Below are 16,645 nucleotides of genomic sequence, written 5' to 3' on the forward strand. Positions count from 1 at the left end.
ACAAGGGAGAAAAGGTTCAGGAGACAAGCTGGGACAAATCCAGAGAAGGGTCATAAAGGCGCAGTGAGCCAGATCCCTGCATGTACCTTCTGCTGTCTTTCAACAGCCCAGCGCAGATTTGAACTTGGAAAGGTCCAAAGGAAACTATTTAAACCCAGGTCCCAGAATGCAAAGTGAGCTGGTGGGATTGCTCAGGAGCCTGAAGTGGCATTTTTTTATAGAGCAAACAATATAAAGTAAATAAAGGAGAATGACAACCCTCTGTGTACTCCAAAAGAAAACTAAAAGCCCCACTGGTGTGCGCTGCTTGTCAGAGAACACAGGAGCAAAATGCAAGTATGTTAAAAGGCCTTAGCCTAGAAAAACCTTTTTTTCCCTTCTTCTTTAAAGGTATTAAATGGTTCAACAACCTTTTGAGAAGGTGAAAAATCTTGCCTGTTTACATTTGTAAGAGAAGCCTGAATTACCTGCCTTTCCCTTTAAGCATTTTCGGATACAAATCAAACACAGATGGCCCATTATGTTTATGACCTCACTGTCAATTGCTCTAGATAGTGCATGCATTAATTATTGAAATATTTTCATAGTATACAACTTTTTAGTGTTCACATTGTCACAGATAATTTCAACTTTCTGATTAGGAGATATAAACAGTGTTATTTATGAGATTTAATCTCTCAAATGCCATAAAAGTCACAAATATACTGGGGGTTTTATATATATATATAATGAACCTAGCCTAAAAAAAAAAAAAAAAAAAAAAAAAAAAAAACAACCACCAGAGAGAGAAAAATCAAAAAAATTGGCCTCAGTCCTGAAAGTCAACATTATGTTAACACTCCCTGCAATACATAAGCGATGCCAAAACCTATTACAATTGCAGTAAATTTTGATTACTGGAGTTGTTTGTTATTTATGTCTAGAAGATAAAGATAATATTGGGAATATCCCTCTTCTTTTTTGCTTATAAATTACATCCCTAAAATACTGTGTTTTTTAAACAGTAAAAAAACTTGATTGAGGTTTTCAAATTGTGGCTATTCTGCTCCAAGAAAACCACTTTTGGTGACTAAGCAGGTAGGATAACTTCTTTAATTCTCATTTACTTTCGTTAGTAAACCTTGAGCAGCTCTAGACCAAGTTCAGAGGCAATAGTTCCCAGTAGTGGTACAATGATAATTTTCAGAGTAAGGTCATCAAAAACACCAGTTTCATCACGAACAGCCCATTGACACCTGCTTGTTAATCACTATGTCCTTTTAAAAAATAAAAATAAAAAATTAACTTTGACTTCTGATACTATTTTTCTCCCCACAAAAACCTGCATTCACATTGTGATAAACTTTTCCAGGTAGGATCTGACTTCCTTCAGCAAAATAGTATTTTTTATCCAAGTTGCTATCTAAAAAGAAAGAAAAGAAAGGAAATCACATGGTGAATAAGGTTGCAAAAGGTATATCTATGTAGAAATAAAAAATCCTTCCAGTTACTTTTACTTATACTTCTATTGCCTTAGTATTTCTGCAAGGCAAAACCAGAAAGGGATCCCCAAATTTATGGGGTGAAGAATTCAAAGAGTTAATCCTCCCCACAATGTTCCAGATGGGCAAACAGAAAACACGCCTTTTTAATATTTCTGTTTTCAGCAAACCCCTCCAATAAGCTGATGGCATTCAAAAGAGCAAAGGTAGAATGAGGCGGGGAAGGAAGAGAAAGAAACATCTCATGAAAGTAGCCCAAGGGAGAAATAAGTTCATGACTAGCACATTTACACCTTTCTTGATTTATTTAAGGTACAAGAATAGTGTAATATGACCTGTTTGCTTCCCTAACAAGCATTTATATTTGCAGCAGATCAAGTCCAGACCCACTTCTCGTGGCACAGGCACCTCTCACAGCCCTACAGGAGACCATGAGCACAGACCTAAGCCCTCTGCAGCATCCCATAAGCACAGAGGGGGGGTAGAGTAGCTAAAGTAGAAAGAAAATCCCCAAATCACTACTTTTTAGCCAGATTTCATGGTGAAGCAGCATTATCTCCTTTAACCATGGCCCCCAACTTCACACACAATCTCCATCTCTAATTTTTCCAGATAAGTTTGTTTCCTCTTTTTATGAAGCCAAGACTTGTTCTTCTCACCTCAAGGAAGCATTGCACTAAGCAGAGGAGTGGGGTTTTTTTAGTACTTTCAGTACTCCCAAACAAATATTTCCTATCCCTTCCTGTCATTCTCAAAGACTCACAGTGTGTCACTCTGATAATTGAAATAAAAAAAAAGAGAAACAGCTGGCAAATAAAAGCCTAAATTATCCAAGACACCTCTTGTCTCATGAGATGGAGATTTTTAAGTCCTGTAAGGTCTCAGAATTCCTTTGGTCCCATTTGCTGCCAGGTCCCTCCTTGCTATAAATTCAGTGCAGCCCCAGGGCTGCTCCCCTCAATGCAATTCCTCCCCTTAAGGGGTTCTGTGTGTTGTTAGAAGGGAGCTGGGAAGGAAAGGAGAGGAATTTTTCCAGGTAGAAGTTGTTCTAAACCTGAAGCTGGGAAAGATGTAGGTTTTCCATGCCCCTGTTTCGATGCAAAAATGCTCCTAATCCACCTTACTTACTTTACTGATACTGAAATTGTTAGCACAAGGTTTTGCTAGAGCTGAGAAACAGAAGGAGAAAAATTAGGTTTCCTAATCTTTTTTCTTATTATGTAGAGGATTGTTGAGGTTTTTCTACAACTTGAAGGGCTAAAACTCATGCTTGTGGTCATTTCAAATGGATGGTCCCTATCAATTTTTCCAGGACTAGTGCTTATGAAAGACAGTAAATATTAACTCTCTTTCCTCATTTTTCTGCTTCTACATAGAAAGCAGAGACAAGGTTGAGCTTCTGTCCTGGAAGATAACTAGGAGGTGTATTGTTTAACTATCGTTTAACTGCAGCAAACCTTTCCTGCTTTTTTTCATATATACCATGAAGAAAAGTGAATGTTCAGAAAAGGACATATCCTACAGAAATATGTTTGGGGCTGGTGGAGGCAGGCTGGCTGTGCAAACAGATCTTTAGGGATTTATGGTGATCAGTTTTTCAAGCATTACAAAAGCCTGAGAGCACATTATTTTTAAATGAGTTATATATTTAGCACTATGCCCACCATTCTTTCAGTTCTAATTTTAGAGGGCAGGGGACAACTCTGGCACTATTGTAGCCTTGTCTAAATTTAATATAGTTGAGCAGCTGATGATTATCAGAGAGATTGGCTTTTTGCTCCTTCAGGAATTTTTCACTGAGGAAAAAAAGTCACTGTGTAGTACTCTGCTTAGGGTATTGTACAAGCTGTTGTAGTACATGAGAAGAAACTATGCTCTGAAATAGTCTCTTAAACCTTATCTCTTACTCCAGGCAGGGATTTTAGATACAGGAGAAGGGAATGAGGTTGGTTTGGACAATGCTTTCCTTTGACTTCTGCAGAAAGAGTAGTAACTCATGCTGGCAGGTACCAGTAGACCTTTCCCATCTCCTTGTGAGTACAGATGCACCCAGATACAGACCAGAGCTCAGGAACTTCCAGTTCTACCAGGTCCCCTGTGGAGGGGGTGAGGAGTGTTGTTTCCAACTTCTTGTCCAGTGCCCATGGTCAGGTGGTCCATGCAGAGCCATGGGTTGAAGACCAGAAGAACTCTTTCAATCCTTCAATTGCCTCTCATAAAGCCCCAGTTACAGTCATGGGTGTGACACATTTATGTGGGCTTCAAGACAGTCTAGACCTTGTGTTGTCTCTCTTAACGTGGCCACAGTGAGCAGTATCATCTCAAGCAGTGTCTCTGAATTTGTCAAATAATATGCTAGTCATAGTTTATGGAAATAGGGACATATGAGGGTGCTTAAGTGCTTCTAAGTGATTAAAGGCAACATTCACAAACACTTCAATATTAGAGGCAAGCTCAATCTGCATAACTCTACACAGTGTCAAAGACTCATTCCAGACAAAGGGTGTTTAACGAAAAACCTCTGTAAAAAGAGGCCTTGCAATTTCCTATAAATATTAGGCTTTCTGCCTTCCTTCTGAAATATATATGAACAGCCTCGAGAGGGATTATTGATGCTGGCAAGTTTAATCAGTCCTCAGAAGTGCCTGACACTGTGTACAGCACTCGAGTTTTGCATATGGTTCCCCCCACACGCACTGGAGTGTTTTGAGGTTGGGGTGACTGCAGGTCTCTGAGAAAGCAAGATTGATAAAGCAAAGCAATCGGAGTTATTTCCTATGCATGAAATTGATTAAATGCTTCACTAAATGGCTTATAAATTTGGCTCTCATATTTCTGTCACCCACTGTAAAGATTACAGAAACTCCGTCTATAACCATGTTGTATACAATACCAAATTACAAAAGGTTGTAAAAACTAATGTTTTGTTTAAAGTTTTGAGCAGGACCATATGCCTTCTGTGACCTTGAGTAAGCTATTTTAATTCAAAACATTTTAAAGAGTGGAGAAGAAGGAAAAAAATCCATCTGCATAACAAAACTGAACTAACACAATTTAATACTTAGTATGCTGCGTAGCATTTTTTACTTCTTGCCAGAAAAAATGTTGAACCCCCTTCCACCAGAGTATTCTAATTTTATAGCTACTAAATGTACGTGGCATGAAACCTAGAAGCTCAGGTTTCCCCAGATTGAATTTGCTTTTCTTATTTTATGAACTCTGTTATCAAATCTACCTGGGAACTTACATGGTCCCCTTCGCTCTTGAACTCACTTGCATCAGGCACCAGTGTTTTCTTGACCTCATCAGACCCTTTAAAGTGAAGCTTTATTGATTTTTGCCTTAGCATAGGGTTTCATTACCTCCCAAAATAGGATGAAAACCTGAGGTACAGAGACACTGAGGATCTCTAGATGCCAAAAACAGGTGTGAGTGTAGTTTGCACCCAGATCTACTTCTTTCCCTTTCACGTGAGACTTACTAGAGTTTGGGCACTGGAATAGCTGCATTAGCATTGTCAGCTGCTGGAGATCTACTGGTACAGCATTAATTTCCTGACTATCCTCAGTCATGTCCAGTGTCCTGCACACATTTAATAACAGCTGGTGCTTAGACTCAGTTACGTTCTCAGTCCAGAGCAGAATAAACTTTTGGGCCAACTGAGTCTTCTGTTATTTTAAAATCTAGTATTGGCTTATGCCTTGGCTGTCCTTGTGCAAACATCTGACCTGGAAACTTGAGCTCACCCAAAGCTGTCCAGTTGTGGATGCCCCATCCCTGGCAGTGGTTTCTGCTTGGTCTGGTGGAAGTTCCCTGCCCACAGCAAAGGAGTTGGAACAAGATGATCTTGAAGGTTCCTTCCACTCAAACCATTCAGTGATTCTGTGACTGCTGGAAAGGACATTACTCAGATAACAGTATATAGAGATAGATATATATATATATATAGATGTAGATATATATAGATATATATAGTTAGCCACAGTAAAATAGGTAGATTGCTTTATAAATGTAATAAACACTGTACTTCTGAGTGTCATAAATAAAATTTTACAGGATCTTTTTTAAATGGAGCTTCATTTTACAGATGAGAAAACTAAGGTTCAGCAAGCACACAGGCTTTGCCCAGTTTTAGAGTTTTCTTCTGGCAAAGATTGAGGCTGAGGTCTGGCTCTTGTGCTCCCCAGTGTTTCAAGAACTCAACCATACTCTCCTTAGCTATACAAATAAAGATCTTAAGCGATTAAATATAAGTACTGAAGCGAGGCTCATAGCAAGCAAGAGTGAATTGGCATGAAATGCAAACATAAGCATGAGAAAACAATCTGTGTTTTAACCATAAATGCCTGTTTTCTACAGGAAAAGCTATGTTCTCCCATAACATTTACAAGCCATCTTGTCCCCAGCAAGGATTAACATTCGGCATCGATGTACTGATCTGGTGAAGGGCTGCCAGTAATGTAATCTTTTTTACAACCAGCAACATGCTTAAAGTCTTGACAGACTTGACCTCTGTCCATTGCTAATCCCTAACTTTCTTGCCCATTCAGATGTACATCTTTAAAGAGATGGCACTGAATGTATAGCAAAGAGCTAAACTTTAACTGAAGGTGAAACAAGAGCTGCCCAGAGAAAAGCACTGGGAGGAGGGAAATCCGAGTGTTGCTTACCCAGCCTCGTGCTGGGATTTTGACCCCATTGTGGGGGTAGAGGTGCTTAGTTATACATGTGCAATGCCTTTATTTCTGCCCAGATGGGAGAACACACCTTTTGGCAAGAGAGGATGTAATGTATTAGCTTGGATTACAGAAGCACTGTAATCAGACTCTTTATGCTTAGACTGTCTGAACAGTCCTTGATCCCAAAGGATAAAGCTAAACAAAGTAGTTGAAGCTCACACTTGGAAAAACGAGGTATAAAGAGACCATATATTTTACTGAATCAGTTTCTCAACTCCCAGTTCAGGCATTTGGTTGAAAAACCAAAGTGGCAGATTTCCATTATATTCACAGTCAATCCGAAAAGATTCCAGCTGTCTTTTCTTTCGTTTGTGTGACAACCAGTCCTGGGACACATGCCAGCTCCTCAGATATTGCTGCTCCACAGTCCAGTTATTTTAACTTCTGGCAACTGGTTATTTGACCTCTTGGTGGCTTGTCATTTTAGTATCACTTTCTCAATGTGGATAATGTAGTGGGAATCCCTCCTTTATAAGGCAACAGTCTACACATGGTAATTGGCCAGAACACTGAAGTATTGTACTGTTAAGTCCAGTCTTGAGCCACAGCTGAGGAGCACTGATTGAGGTTGGGAAGCACAAAAAATGTGGTTTAGTCTCTTGTTAATTAATTAGTGGTCCTCAGGCATGGGAGGTATGTCAATTTTTAGTATGTCATGTGTTATGTACCGGGTTTGGATCACTCCCTAAAGCCACGTGATAGCAAACTCCTCCTCCTCGATGAGCACAGCCTGAGCTCCAAAGGACACACAAGGAGGAGATCAGCCCTCAGCTTCCACTGGTTTGTGAGTGATGAGTTACATCACTTTTGTGTGAGAAATGAGCAGAACTTATCTTTATTCCTCTGTCCCATCACCAGTGATTACAAATTGGCATAAAAGCCAGTGGAGTGCTCTGTAACCCGTGGACATCCTCCAGTGACTGGCCAGCATTGTTGGATGAGGTTTGCTTTTCATTAGTCTCCAAAGCAGCCTAAAGGCATCTCAGAAGAGCCTCGTGTCTGCAGACAGTCTAATCTTCTGATGCTGCATACTCAGTTAAAAAACACGCAAGAAATCCAAATAAAAGGAACAGCCATACATCCTTAATTTAAGGTGATATTCCTTCGTCCACCTTGAGCAATCAAAGCACAGCCATAGATTTTCCAGTAATCTGGGAATGGGATCTTAGAAAATGGTGTACTCAGTCTGACATGGACTTAAATAGGTTTCAGAATAATCCATTATGCATCAAGTGTTTAATTGACATAATTAATATTTTTAAGGGGAGCCATTTACATTGTAAGTTCTATACACATTATTTACAATTTCAACAGTAACAGTTAATGCTCTGTGACAAACTATATTGTTTCCAGCTTGTTATCCATTCATAACAAGGTCAATCTATTACCATTATTTTTGTGAATGTAGCTGTTACCTTGAGGCGAAAAGTTAATTGTAAATTACAGAGGAGGGATTGTTGAGCTGTTTTTTTTACTGTATTCACTGTAATGTATGGTAATGGTGTTATTTTACAAAACATTTACATTTAAAAGCACATGGTTATTCATATCACACATGCTGGACAAATTCACTGTTAAACTTTTCAAGAACTTACTCAATGGGAAGGGGAGAGCCATTTGAAAGGATCCAGCTGAACACTTCATAAGCACTGCAGTTAAAACCAGATGCAGTCTCATCTATTTTCCCCCTTTGTCTGAAGCTGGTCCCTCTGCCATCACCATTCAACACAACTCTGAGAAGTGCTTCGTGCTCTGAGAAACAGGAGCAGATTTGATTGTAATTTAGAGTAACACTTTAGCCCTTACATCACAAAAATGATCCGTAAGAGACGTGTCTTCAGATTTTATTCAGCCCCTGATACACAGCACATACACAGGGCCACTCTGGTGTCTGAACTCTTCTCCTCCCTACTTTGGCACAATTTCTACTGTGTTGGTTGATGCCCTGGCAGACAAAGTTAAATCTTATATTTGCACCCTGCCTTGTTTGCTCCCACCTGAGCAAAAGTCAAAGGGTATGTGGCACTGCTGCTTCCCAGATGGCAGTAAAAGTTGTCATTCAGAGACTACACAGAAAAGGATGGGGAACCATCACAAAACCTGTCTTTCCACATCATTTTAATGATGCTTTTCAGGGCAAAACCCGTGAGCTTTACATTACATCATTGACTTGTCCATCTTAATGCAGAGTTGACACCATTTAACTTCAATCCAGACAACCTTTCTGCTGTCCCCACAGATCCAATAGATCTGCCTGCTGCACTGATCTCCACCTTACTTGTTTTCTATATTGTACTTTGAATTAGGTTGTTTATATAATCCCATTATATTCTGGCTTCAATTAAAACACTGGCATTGAATCTTCCCAATCTCTTCCAGAATAACTGAGAACAAACTCATAAACACTGAATATTTTGAGCAGAACAAAGAATGTAAGAGGCTGATCATGGATCAGATGCAGAAATGTGTTTCCAGTCACAGAGGAATAAGAGAAGTACTTTTTTTCTCCACTGAAGAACAGGCAGGTGAGAGCTGCTGAGAGATTTCCTTAACCAACTTACAAAAGATATGTTGTAACTTCTCAGTGATGAAGTTTGTGTAATATGCTAGGGGGTGTTAGGGTGAAATTTTATAGAGAACAATTTAAATCTGTTAGAATCAATGGCTCACTTGAAAAAATCTATTCCTTGTTTCCTCAAGTCATAATGAAAAATAAATTTGTCAGGCTTATGCCTTCTATCTAAAAGGCTTAATGTGCTCTATCAGACCGAGGTTTTCTTGTACCTCATGCTCTCAGAAACTTTAAGGCATCATTAGGTATTAGCATATCTACTTTGGAAAGGGTTAAATAACATTATTCCTGTGGTCTCCATGGCTGGTAGCACGTCCAAAGTGCACAAAGCTCAAGACATGTGCATTCTTCGTCCAATAACTTGTCCAGTAATTGGTATATTGATTGCTAATGTCATCATGTTTTAGTATATATAAACCCTCTCACTCTATCATACAGCCGCCAACAATCCAAGAAGTCATTGTTTATTCATTGTAACTCCCAAACTGGCCGTGTCAGATTCTGCTTCAGGCCTTGCTGATAAAAATCAGCAGATGATTGGGCACACACATTCTTGACATGGCTGACCCATGACATCTTAGGGCCAGCAGGGAGCCTGTCATTATGTGTACAATACTCTTCTTTCTTCCCCCTTATCTATTCCCAGATGACTTTGAGATTTTTATTAACTCATTAATGACTGAAGATGTCATTAAAGAAAGTGGGAAGGAGGGGGGAGAAAGACATTTTGTTTGTTTATTTAAAAGTGGGGAGCAGCAAGCCATTGGCTCCACTTGGAGAAAGGTGGGGGAATCTTTAATGCTGAAGGATGTCCAGAGGAAAAGATCCTTAGTTCATGAGGATGACTAAAGCCAAGCTTTGAAGGGAGAAAAAATAATAGGCCATATTTGAAGCACAACTGAGGAAGGAGGGATGAATTGCTCCACAAAAAAAGAAATAACAAAATGAAATAGCAAAAGAAGCTCGTCAGTTTTATGCAGAAGGATCAGTAGCCCTTACAAGCACAGAAGGAGATCTTGCTGGCACTGCCTCAGTCTTCAGACACTTCAGTATTCACTCAGAATGAGTTTTGTGTTCAGGGTTAACTTTTATCATGTCTTTAAAAGTGTGTCACTTTCCAAAGGGAAAGAGAATCTCTTTGTTTGTTTGTTTTATATATTTTCTTGTAAATATGTCCATTGAACAGATATTGAAAAGTAAATAGTAATCACACCTGAAGTCTTTTTATGAGGTTCTTTTTCATCCTAAATTTGTGGATTCTATCTGTAAATATAGAAAACTACTGAATATAATTTTGAAGATTTTTAGAATAAGGACAGAATTTTATTACTTTAAAATATATATCTGAAGCAGAATTTTCATGTGAGTCTGTTGACAGGCTACTTCTGATCCTGCAGCAGTCAGTCATTAAACTTCCCTAGAAATTTGGGATAAATGAATTATGAATTTTTAATCCACTTGAAAATCCTGCTTTTATTTTTTTAATTTGTCTATGAAACAATCTCACATCTGATATTTTTATTGGAAGCTGGATTCATACGGCAATGAAAGCTGTCTTTTTCTTCCTGAAATTTGTGTGTTTCCTATCATTAGAGGCCTGTTGGTTTAGAACCAAGGACTTAATATTTTAAAGATTGCAATTATTTTATTTTAATGGTTGCCATTTGTGGATTGACTGAGGAATAGTGAACGTTTTCCTGCCTTAGGCAGCTGCCTTCCATATGGTTGTTGATCTCAAACTAGAAATCTCTGACGTGATTCCACGATTGCCGTGGTACTGGCCATTGAAGTGACATCAAGCTCAATATAATCTGCATTGGCTGGCCCTTAATATTCCTTGTTTCAATATCTATGTCTTTGATGAGGTGAGTGGAAGAAAGATGAACCTGTTTCATGAAAGGACGTGCAAGTATTGGTATTAAATAATGGAATAAGCTCCATAGATGGGACCTGTTAATTTACTACAATCAACTCAAAGAAGAATCTGCTTATTCCATCATATAAACTATAGATGGCAATCAGGTGTATCAATCTGACCTTATAAACTGACTACAGTAAGTTTTAATACTCCTAATTGGAGTTAAAGGAAAATAATTTAATTTTACCATGCTGTTTGTGACAACTCACCATTCTCACCCCTCAGTAGATGATCAAATCACCTGGGTCATAGGGCAAATATTTATTCTTAGGAATAATGATAATATTTGCCATGTCCTGAGTCCTTGTGAAGGTAGTGGACATTTTCTGCAATATTAGAAATCATCTCTGGTTTACTTCTTTAAAAGGTATTTCTGTTCTTCTTTTGTCTCCTGATAATTAACAGAACATTGTTTGTATTGTAGTGGGAGCTGGAGTTCTCCATCAAAGGTCAGGGACTTGTGCAGGATGCTGTCTGGGGCTTTAAAAAGTGCATAGATACACATACACATGTATACATACATACATATATATATATATATATGTATAGGTATTCCAAAGGAACACAGAGGGGGTTGAAAATAAAAATGGCAAGAAGCACATCAGCATTTGCTGGCCTAATCAGCCATGCTCTGCTTAATGTAGGTGTGTCATTTCCCAGTGGACCTCCCTTTCTAACATCCAGCCTCTCTTCCATCCTGTACCGAAGTGGGAACCTGTGATGAATCTCTGGATAATGGACTGTTTGCTTTGACAAACTACTCCTAGTGAAACACGTGCCTGTCTTGGCGACAATAATAGCAAAGTGTGGATTTTGTGGAAGAAATAGAGGCTTTGAGGGCTCCAGCGCCAGACTCTGAGTCTATAAATTGCTGGACTGGGATGTTAGATGCCTTTTAATATTTTCAAACATCCAGTAGAGTAATGAAAGAACTGTAGGACTACCCTGATGTAAGACCTCAGGAGAGTTGTTTTCAGAGATCATGGGAGCTCACAACTTGTTTAAGAACATGAAGTCCTATCCAAGTAATAGCTGGAAATAAGTTGCTTGATTCTTCTATCCCCAAAGACAAATTCTTGTAATAGCAAAAGTGTAAAATCCAACAAAGAGAGGCTTGATACTTACAGATACTCCAGCCACTTCACAGTGGGGAAAAAAAAAGACAGACTGACAGTGAAACTATTTGGGGTAAATAATGAGGACAGACTTCTCAGAAATAAACTGGCATGGATTTGGCCATGAGATGTCAGATTCATAACTTGGGAAATGAAAGCCTCTATATACTAGAGAGCAGGCCCTAGCCTAGCAGTGGCAATTCAGCCTTCTGAGCCACAGGGATTTCTTTATAAGCAGTGGTATATTAAATGTGGGATCCAGTAGGCCAAAGGGACAGCAGTAAAACAGAGACAACGTGCAGTGACCAAAAATGAGCTAAAGCCAGACACTAATTACTTCACAGTAATTTTGTTTTCCTGCAGAGTTGACTAATATCTCTTGCTCCTGGAAGGTAAATGCTTTTCCTATCACTTAGGTTTTACACCTAGTACAATTTTTTTTTTAGTTTAAGTGAAACTGGGGAGAAAGGAGGTTTTGTTTATTTTTCCTTTTTCAATGTAAAGATGAGGGGTGGATTGTTATACCGTGCATGTAGCTGGAGTGGGCTGAGGAAGAGCACTTTTAGACAGGCCTAGGTCAACAAAACAGGTTCATCCATCACATCTGCCAGAATGGAAAGATAGTTGTCTCGATGCTCGGTCAATCCGAGACCTTTCTGCTGAGTCAACTGACAAGATTGCAGATACTTGTGACAATGAGGATGCTTATCCACTAGTAAGTGGACTGAAGACCACCAACATGTTTGGCGGTGGGTCCTAAGCCTGGAAAGCTCTAAACTCTTGAAGAGCAGCATATTGCTGTTTGCAGTCCTCCTCCCCTTATCCATGGAGAATCGTTACCAAAAACTAAGCTGGAATGAGATAAAAGAACAAAAGGAAGCGATTCTGAGGTGCTAATGGTGGAAGGTGTGAGAGTCAGTAGAAAGTACAGTAAAGAAACCCATGACAAGTCATGATAAATGGGTCGTTATAAAATTCATGTTTAGGCTGCACCAGTCTGGGGATAATGCCATTCGTCATGGCAACACTGGGGCACTAATGAGCCCTCATTGCATATTCATGGCTTTGGCGCCTCTCTCCTCTCTCTGCCTCCCTCCCACCCCGAACCAATGCCTGGTAAATATCTCCACCTCAAGCTGAAACTCGACTTAGGCTGCTTTTTTTTTTTTTTTTATTTGTTATGTTGCAGCAATTACACTGTAAAAGTGCTGCACAAGATTGATTGCTCTGATCTGTAGTTCAATTGTAAATTAGAATACACATCCCCCTGGGGACACACGGCCCCTATTTGTGATTAAGAAAAAAGCCCCATAATAGACTAATAGCTAAAGTTCTCTCTCTTTTACTTTCAGGCAATTAGCTTGATGAAATGGCCTCTTTTTGTGTACCCTGGAAGTGTAAACCGATATCATAATGAAGTATATGATGTTTATTCTATTATTTTCACCTTGCCATGTATGCAGGAATGCATAAATAATGGCTGCTTTGTCTAGTACATTTACTGATTCAGAACTAAACTCTGTCTTAAAGATGCAGCATGTGATCCCATAGCCTTATGTTAAGCTGGACACTGTGACTAGTCCCTATAAAAACTAATGTTCCGCCCAAAGAAGTTGGAGACCATTTTTAGTCAGGTGATTAAATACTGTTTGCAGGACACTTTCATTTATGATGAACCTTAATTGGAAAATCCTCCTAATAACCTTCTGAGGGGAAAAAAAAAAAATCTCCATTTTACAGGAAGGAAATCTGAGGGGGAGATGCTGAACACGTTACACAAGCCCACACAGGACCTTAATAAGTGCTTAAGAAATCCTACCTCCTTGAATGTTTTTTCAGGCAAGGAGAAACTCCCTCTCCTCTCTCTTGTAAAGAGTTATTAATGCTGTCCTGGGTGGGTCATGCAGTGCCTCTGACCTTAACTCACCTCAGAGATGTACAGCTCCGCGGTGTCACAGTTGTCTTCATTCCCATGTGACATCCATGGCCAAAGCTCTTTCACCTAAATCCGAGGTGGACATGGTCATGCCCACGTTCAGTATCATGTGTTGGATGCTGGCTTTCCCAAGGCTCAATTTGAGCTGTCAGTCTGAGCAAATGAGTCACGTTGTGCAACAGTGTTATAACACAGGGACCGTGTTCGTGCAGTTGAGCTTGAGATAAATATCTGGGAAGAAAAGTGTCATGTGATGATAGCTCTGGGCATGTCTGCTTTGTGAGGAAAGGTGCTTCTACATTAGCCTTTCACTTTGGCCCAGGAGTGCACTTTTGAAGTGAATCCTCCAAATGACCCTGCTTACCCTGTCCCACCAGGCCAGGGAGCCTCGGAGCACGCAAAGGGAATTCTTTTGTGTGAAATCAAACCGAGTGGTGTGGTCTGGGAGCTCCAGCAGCTAACGGGGATTCAGTCCATGGGAACATGCTAGGGCTGGTCTGAGTAAACCTCTGACACGACCTGGGGCCAGCCCCTGCTCTCCAGTGCACAGTGTAGATGTACCTTTATTTGCCTATTTGCTAAGCAGAGCAGGGTTCTCATCCAAGGAGTTGTGAGAAACTCGAAGGACATGTGAAATGGCCTGCAACTCCTGCCTGAGGAAACACACTGCTTTCTGTATCACCCCATCAGTTTGCCTGCAATAGAAATATTTCCATTTAGTTTAAATTCTGTGTGAAAGAGGTTCTGAGGGGGAACATAACAGAGCTTGGAAACATTTTGCTAGGAAGCACTACCAGTGCAAACCTTCAAAGGGTAACTCTGTACATGGCTACAAAACCATATTCTGTTTAAACTTGTTCATCATTGTCTTCTTGCATGACAGCCCTGGCATTTAAAATATGTTAGGGGTGACACAATACTTTCACCTGGTGCAGACATATATCACTGGAAGGATGTTCTCATAAACAAAGTGCTGCAGGCTACGATCTTATCATTCTCCTCTTCCTTCTTCTCAGCTCAGTTCAATGACAAACACGTATTTCTCTTCTTTGCTCCAGTTTTCTGCTCCACAGAAGCCTGGTGCTGGAGCAACAGGTGATGTTGCAAATCAGGAATGACAAGCATTGGTGGTGGCCTGGTGGGGGGAAGCAGCATCAGAGGGGGCAGCAAAGACGCAACAAATTTTGTGGTGCTCCAGCTGGTGCAACTTCGTGGCATGAGCAGAAGTGCACTCACGTGCATGCCTGCACACGAGTGGGTTTTTTTTTTTTTGAGAAAGACAAAGCAAATTAGAGTGTTCATATGTAATTAGCTGACTATTAGTGTGGTTCAGCCAAGGCAATAGGCAAACAGTTAACTTGGAGATAGCTCGCAGATAAAAGGGCTGAGGAGGGTGTTCTGGGGAAAGCTGGAGGTAATAGTTCAGAAGATAAATTCCTGACAAATTGAGCAGGCATCTCAGAATGTTCTTGCCCTACACCACTAGCACAGTGAAGCTATACAGGCCTTCCTTCCTTCTTTCCCCTACTAAGCTTAACCCTTCCCGGCATCCAAGGTATCTTTCTCCTTGGGCAGCTCACTTCTAAATTATTTAAGAATTATAAGCATCAGTTTGGACTAAAACCATGAAATTTCCTGCTCATGCTTCCTGCCCTCCTTCTTGTGCCAGCATGTGAAACAGAAGCTACTACCCTTGTAGAGGCTGGAATATCCCCAGCTATTTATTTGAGAATGACCAGGTCCAATAAAAACATTATCATTTACCATAAGTAAGCATCACACTTGGGGAGAAACTCAAAGAGTGTCCAAGTTCAAGTCTTTGCAACATCTATGAAAATGTGGGTGTTTTAGTAAATCTTTGTGCTAAATGAAAATGTCATTATAATTTTCTCTCATTTTATAGCTGACAGGGAAGTGCTTTTTTCTGTCCTTTGGGAGTTTTCAAGTTTTCTTTTTTTTTCAGCTAATTCTGTGTCTAACCAATAAGCTGCTAAAAAGTAAAAAAATCTGAGCTGTTTGCTTCAGCAGTTTCAAAACATTTCAATTTTTTTGCTTTCACTTATAAATTAAAAATTAAAATCAAAACATATTTCAAAGCAAATAAATGTTCACTTAGAAAAAAATATATCAGGACACTTGCAATTATTTTGAAAAGTCTTTAACATTTTTTTTTTCAATTGAGAAGCCCCATGAAAACTTCATTATTTAATCCAAACCTTTTTGCCTGTTTGGCATTTTTCAGGACAAATTTTTCATGGAAAACCCTAGACATAATTCCCTTTTATGATCAATTCAGTATATCAGAGTGTTGTTGTTTGGGATGACTTCTGAGGAGGAATAGTTGAGAATTTCATGCTGAGTTGATCCAGTACTGAAATTCTCAAATATTGCTGAAATTATTCATGCTTCTGAGTATCCATTCATGGAAAAGCCTGCATTTCTCAGAGCCTGTGGCTCCTTTCATTCCTCTCAAATAAGATTGATCTAAAGTGTTTCTGTTGAAGTAAAAAATTATCTTGGATTTTTGCACAACTTGTACACTATTTCTTTGTCAGTGTGTAAACTCCATAGCAAGTCTGTTAGAACTTTGTCCTGCAATGAAAGTGCATACTTGATGTTGCAGACTAAATGTTCTCGTATTCTGTCATGCCAGACACAGAATTCACCAAATAGACGGAAGAACTTGCACTGTTGGGGTGGGTTCAGCCCTATTTACTAAAATACATGTTATTTTTTGCTGACAATAGATCACTTCTAAGCATACAGTTAGAAACTTTTGGTACACAGCTGGTTTTAACCCCCAAAGAAAATTACCACTTGCTACTAAGAAAATTTAATGCTTGTTTGTTCAAGCCTCCTGTAAGCATTTCGTCATGAGCAAAAG

At 39.5% G+C, this 16,645-nt stretch overlaps 2 long non-coding RNA genes across 4 annotated transcripts in view; one reads left to right on the forward strand and one right to left on the reverse strand.

Moving 5' to 3' along the window:
- LOC126637079 (uncharacterized) overlaps positions 1–16,645 on the forward strand; it is a 136,058-nt gene that overhangs the window by 119,223 nt on the left and 190 nt on the right. The window lies entirely within an intron of this gene.
- Positions 6,414–16,645, reverse strand: part of LOC126637077 (uncharacterized) — a 45,008-nt gene continuing 34,776 nt past the window's right edge. For 2 of the 3 annotated variants that reach the window (XR_007628187.1, XR_007628179.1), the window contains one exon: positions 6,414–7,972. This is a non-coding gene — a long non-coding RNA (uncharacterized LOC126637077). The remainder of the gene's footprint in view (positions 7,973–16,645) is intronic. The other variant, XR_007628183.1, reaches the window with a different exon arrangement.

This window comes from Myiozetetes cayanensis, unplaced genomic scaffold (assembly GCF_022539395.1).
Source record: "Myiozetetes cayanensis isolate MyiCay16 unplaced genomic scaffold, myiCay2020 scf14, whole genome shotgun sequence".
NCBI classification, from domain to species: domain Eukaryota; kingdom Metazoa; phylum Chordata; class Aves; order Passeriformes; family Tyrannidae; genus Myiozetetes; species Myiozetetes cayanensis.